Here is a 6,783-nt window from a genome sequence, read left to right on the forward strand (position 1 = left end):
TCTTTTACGTGAAGAATTTTAGTCAATTTAGCTAGACTATGATGCCCAGTTGTTTGTGAAATCCTAGTCTCAATGTTTCTGTGAAGGTGTATCTTGGATGTGATCAATATTTAAGTCAGTAAACTCTTAGTAAAGCTGATTACCTGTCTTAAAGTGGGTGAGCCTCATCCAATCAGTTGATGGTGTCAAGAAAAAAGATTAAGGTCTCTAGAAGAGAATTGGGCCCACTTTTTGCATTTCAGACTTTCCATACTCATAATTACAAAAGTCAGTTTCTTGAACTAAATTTATCTATCACCTATCATAAGAATGAATCAATAGGAAACGTGTATGATCTGACCCAATTACAGACCATATTTTCTGTACAGCCCTGACTAATCACAGTAATTAATAAAATAAAATTCCCAGCATCATGCTGTTAATTTATCATGTACTGAGAAATATTAAATGCTACTACAGAAGAAATTAAAAATTTTGGTTAGTCATTCATTTATCACTTTAGAGCATCTCTTTGGTGCAAGGCTCTCTTCCAGGCCTGGAGAATATAGAAGTATGATAAAAAAAAAAATCCTCACCCTCTTCCAGTACATGCTCCAGTGAGAGAGCTAGACAACAAGTAAGTATTAAAAATTGCAGAAATCAATTATCATCATGAAAAAAGCTTTGATGTAGTTAAATAATGAGCTCTCAGAGAAGGTAGTACTTTAATGCAATTTAAGCAGAGACCCTCTACATTAGTTCACACATTGACCAAAATAACAAATATTTTTTAAGTATTCATTGTGTTCTACATGATTTTATGGATGCTAAGGATAAAAAGATAAATACTATATGACTTTAAGAAACTTATTTACAGAAGTTGAAAGTCACAATGCCCTCAAAAAAGAGGGTGCTTTATAAAAAATTATGCCATATAGGATATCCTTACTGTAAAATGACCAGAGGATAAACAAAGATTGGATCAGATAAATCCTTTAAATAAGATGAGCAGTGACAGAAATATATTGTGTTATGTTGGGATTCAAACCTTAAAATAAGTTGTTTTTTGAGCATACTAAATTACCTAATTTATTTTGCTTTTGGCGGTATTTCTTTGAAGATCTAATTTCAGCTCTCATATAACAAATGCTATCTAGCTATTGATCCTCCCAACTTTCAAGTCTCAACATTTGTTCTTCTGTTGTTTCTTTATGACTGGTAGCTATTAGGGCTGTCATTACACAGTTCTACTCTGATACCCATATGAAGTGCAGTACATAAAAGAAGGCTTTGTTTCAGGGGTTAGAGTTTATGCTGGTTGGCCCAAATTGTAATCTTCTCTACTTTCATCCACCTACTTATTAAGCCTATGTAGAATTTTGCGCATGTTTTATTTTTATACTTAGGATTGGAGTTTATTTATTATATTAAATAAATAGCACAAAGTAGAGAATTAAAAGTGTAAGATAGATACAGCTATTGTGAATAATATAATCTTAAATATAAGATTCGAGGTGGTTTTAATGTGAAAGTGAGTGTGCTTTGTGCATGGTGTCTAGTTTTTTGACAATTTGGTCTGGTACAACCAGATTTGACAGAGGTGGAAGAGAATTGGTGTTTTCCAAGGTTCTTGTACGTTATCTCACATATACTCACATACTTATAATCCTTCCTTTTATTGCTGTTGTTGCCTGTGCTTTTGGTATTGTAGCTAAGAAATCATCATCATGGCTAATGTTTAGGAAATATTTGCCATTTTTTTTTATCTTAAGAATTTTACAGTTTCAGATCTTACATTTAAGTCTGTAATCTGTTTTGAATTGACTTTTGTGCATGGTGTGAAATAAGTGCCCGGCTTCATTTTTTGCGTGTGGATATACAGTTTCTCTAACACCATCTGTTGAAGACAATGTCTTTTCCCCATTGTTGATTCTTTACAGCTCTGTTAATAACCAGTTGATCACATATGTGTGGGTTTCTCAAATCTCGCCTGTTCTATTGGAATATATGTCTGTTTAATGCCATACCATACTGTCCTGATCACTGTAGTTTTGTAATGTATTTTGAATTTAGGAAGTGGAATGCCGCAGATTTTGTTCTTCTTACTCACAACTGATTTAGCTATTCAGGGGTCTTTTGTGATTCCATAGGAACTTTAGGATTGTTTTTCCACTTCAGTGAAAAATTTCATCAGAAGTTTTAGAGAGTTTGCATTGAATCTGTAGATAATTTGGGGTAGCATGAGCATTTTAATAATATTGAGTCTCGGGGGCCGGTGCTGTGACACAGTAGGTAATTCTCCATCTGTGGTGCCGGCATCCCATATGGGCACTGTTTCTATTCCCTGCTGCCTCTCTTCCAGTCCAGCTCTCAGCTATGGCCTGGGAAAGCAGTAGAAGATGGCACAAGTGCTTGGGCCCCTGCACCCATGTGGGAGACTGGAAAGAAGCTCCTGGCTCCTGGCTTTGGATCAGCACAGCTCCAGCCATTGCAGCCATCTGGAGAGTGAATCAACGGAAGGAAGATCTTTCTCTCTGTCTCTTCCTCTCACTGTAACTCTCTCAAATAAATAAGTAAAATTTAAAAAAAATATTGAGTCTTCTAATCCATGAATGTGGAGTAGCTTTCTGTTTACTTTTGTTTGCTTTAGTTTTTTAATCATTGTTCAGTAGTATCAATTGTAACGAAGACACTTGAATTAAAAGAGCAATAGTGAAGTGGGAATATTGAGATTGATTCATGAAGTACTGGATTTCATTCTATGTAAGGCACCATGGACAATAGCAAAGTACACAGCAATTTTTTAAAGATGTATTTATTTATTTGAAAGTCAGAGTTACACAGAGAGAGGAGAGGCAGAGAGAGAGAGAGAGAGAGAGAGAGTCTTCCATCCGATGGTTCATTCCCCAATTGGCCACCACGGCCGGAGCTGCGCTGATCCAAAGCTAGGAGCTGGGAGCTTCTTCCAGATTTCCTACATGGGTGCAAGGACTTGGGCCATCTTCTACTGCTTTCCCAGGCCATAGCAGAGAGCTGGATCAGAAGTGGAGCAACAGGGTCTTGAATAGGCACCCATATGGGTTGACCCGCTGCGCCACAGTGCCGGCCCCCACAGCATTTCTTTATGTACTACAAATAGGGAATAAAATCTCTGCTAAATAAGCTACAACAATACATTGATTGCTACTTTTATGCTGTATCCTGGTTTGAGATGTTAAAATTTAATATCTAATTCCAAAATTGATAAAAATACAGTACTTCAAAGTTTCAAGAGTATGGAAGAAAAGGGTATGAAAGAAGTCAAGAGTTAGGCTTCTAATTCAGGTGATGGGATGGAAATTGGTCCAGCCATATTAAATATAGAATATAGGATGAACGTTTATTTGGATTAAAGATGGTAAGTTTCATTTAGGACTTGTTGAGTTTGAAGCCCTTATGAGCTATTTGGAGTAAGGAATACATACGCAGAAGTGAAAGATAAAGGTCTGAATTTCAGGATGAGACTTGAGAATCATCCAGCTATAGATTGGAAATGATTAAAAGCATGACAATGGATGAAATCTCAGATGAAACAGTGTAATGCTTGATAGCAATTACAATAGGGATAAACTAAGCAACAGACAAAGAAAGAAAAAGAGGGACAAGAAGAACCAACGGGCACTGTTCCCTGGAAGATAAAGGAACAGAAAGCTTGTAAGACATAAAATGATCATTAGTATTTGCTGAAGAAATATCTATTAAGATAAAGCTGGAAATATTCATTGAGTTTGGTCACTGGTAATGGAAGCAAGAATAGACTGCAGAAGCCAGGTTACAGGGTGTTGAGGGGTGGATGTGGATGACATCCCAGATATTTGAGATAAAATCAACTGAGAACAAAAAAATAGACAAAGTCAATAGAATTCACATGTTGAAAAGAGATTGTTTTAATGAGAGAAAATTGGAAAGGTTTTTAGACTGAGGTTGGGGAGCCACAGGAGAGAAATGAGGAGAAAGGAAGGAGGTATTCCAAAAATGGATGGTGGTTGAGACAAATCATTCCTAATAGCTTTAATTTCCTTCCTAAAATAGAAGCAAAGTCTTGTGTTGTACAATGTTTTACTGATAAATATTTCTGATTATAACATATTTGAAGAATTTCCTAACTAAGTAAGCAAGTTTTCCAATGCTTAAATTAGCCAAACTCCGAAGAGCAAAGACATAGCAGGGGCCGATGGACTCCTTTACTGGAGATAAATCCAGCAGGTATGCTTTTTGGCTCTGCAAAGACTAGATTTCATTATATTTACATTCTGCATGATCTACATACTGCATACTGTGAAGTCACAACTTAGAACAACAACCAAGCCTCATGCCTGAAATAGTAGTTTGTTTTTTTTTTTTTAAAGCAAAGTGACAGAATGGTTAAGAGGCCTTTGAAAGTTACTCATAAATTTTTCTTTTCATTCCACCTTTTACTACAGAGTTTCAGAAAAGATAACAGAGTGAATAAAATTATTTTACCCCAGAGAGAGCACTAAGATATGTTCACCTGTCTACTGGTATACTGATGGAGACTTTTATGTTATAAAAAGGCAGCTTGATCATTTGACTTTTTATCTTGAAATATGAGTAATGAAAATTATTCCCAAACTCTAAGAATGAAATGGTAAAATGAAGTTCTTAAATATAGATTAAAATATTCTACAATTTAAATGCTTAAATCACTCAATGATAATTTTCTTGGAAATATATTCACTTAAATTTTTAAAGATAAATCCATTGCTCTGTTGCAAAGTAAAATCTTGTTTTATTCCTACTGCTATGTGGCAACTAAAGTTCATATTGTTAGCAGAAGCAATTTTGTTTTCAATAAATCCAAACTGAATATTCATGAACACATAAGAAGTAAGGATCTTTCTATATCTTTTAGTAATTTACTTTATGATTATTTGAATTACTAAATAGAATGTCTTACATGCAGTAAAATAAGATTTCATGAAAATAAGATTCAACACCAAAATGTTTTATAAACAAGACCCAAATATTAAATTCAACAACTTCTACATAAGAAAGGTAACAACTTTTTTCTCTATATTTTCAAGATTATATTTTTAAAAGATCTATTTATGTTGTTACAGATATTGGTTAGAAGTCCATGGCTGCATTATTTAATCTATTGAATGTGACAGCTGTGTATTACATGAATGTGTGGTTACAGACTTTTGAACGTTTATTACTTGCTTACTAGTCTATAATGGCTTTGAATAGTCCACTATGTAAGTATATATTTAGTCATTTCAAGAAATGCATATTATTATTTGGTAGACTTAAACCAAACCATGATAAAATAGGTGCTGTTTTGTCAGCACTATTCTGGGGCCATGCCAGGTATTCACAAGTGAGTCTAAAACATGTTATTTACTAGTATGAGGTTTGAGAATTTGTGTGTTTACAAAGTGTTTATTGCTGCTCTAGTATGAACTCCATAGAAGTTTTTCAGATATATTTATCAAGGAAGAAAATCTAGTTCTTATTTTGTTCAACCTTACATTTACCTTTGACCTTGACCTGGACTGTCTTCTTCAAAAAATTATAATCTTGACAGCAGCTGATTACTTAATTGCCACCTCATTTCCTGTTTCCTCTTAACTCTGATCTTGGAAAGATGTCTACACCTGTCCTGCTGGCATCCTATTTCCTAGTTCACAGCTAGTCTCTTCCTTCTGTAGTCTAGACTTTCAAGCTAGAGCTAGTGCACTGAAATAATTACCAATACAGCGACTATCATCATGTATCTCTCAGTTTGTGAGTTTGTCTTGTAAGATTAAATACTCCACTCAGTCTTCCCTTCTCCCTGTCTCACTTACGCTTCACTTTTAACAATGGCTGCATTCTCTATATTACAAAAATCATCCAAACTCTCTGTGAGCTTATAAATTAAAAACTTGGGTTTCATGAATAAATAAGAAAAAATGGTTTCATTATGATGTAAGTACACCTAAGATCATAAAATTTAGTAGTTCTCCATAACCATGTAGGTCATTTAATGATATCCTTCAATTAGGAGATGTAAAAAACTAAGGTCAGCGAAGTTGAGGCTTTTATCCTGCTATTTGCGAGTGATAATGTAAGTACTAAAATTCAGGTCTTCGTAATAATTTATTATTGTGTATACTGCAGCTTTTATTATAAGAATTTTTACATGTATTATTTTCATATAATATGCTTTATGAGGACAATATATGTTGAAAGAGGGAAAAAGGGAGGGCCTTCTTTTTTTTTTTTTAATCTGATGCCTACATGTGGCCATTTTGCACATCTATAGCTGTAATAGTACAGATTAGCATGGAATTTCAAAGCCGATTGCACTGGCACTTGCTACAGCACCAAACTTGCTTTTCACTAATTTGCTATTAATTTTAAGATGCAACCCTATTTAATTAACTGATAATCAAATTTTATATCTTAGCAAATGATGTTGCTAAGCATAACACATAAACATAATGGTTTAAATCTGTGTTGCTTCCTCATACAAAAGTATATAGAACAGCTTTTACCAAAGGCAATGGAAATTTGTGATTACTGCGCTCAAGTAAAAGTTTTGGAATTTAAGAAGCACTTAGTTGCTGCATTAGGCCGTTTAGGATGTTTCAAGGTCTTCATTGACTGTAATTCCAATCTGCTCAAGTGCTCTGTTAATGACCTTCCATCTCCAAGTAAGCAGAGGAATTCAATGTTTATACTTACAAAAAAAACTACCACAAACAGACTGAAGGACAGGTTCTTTCCATTTTGCCTTTACTAGGGCAGGAAAGAGCAAAT

Source organism: Oryctolagus cuniculus, chromosome 12 (genome assembly GCF_964237555.1).
Source record: "Oryctolagus cuniculus chromosome 12, mOryCun1.1, whole genome shotgun sequence".
In the NCBI taxonomy this organism is placed as follows: Eukaryota; Metazoa; Chordata; class Mammalia; order Lagomorpha; family Leporidae; genus Oryctolagus; species Oryctolagus cuniculus.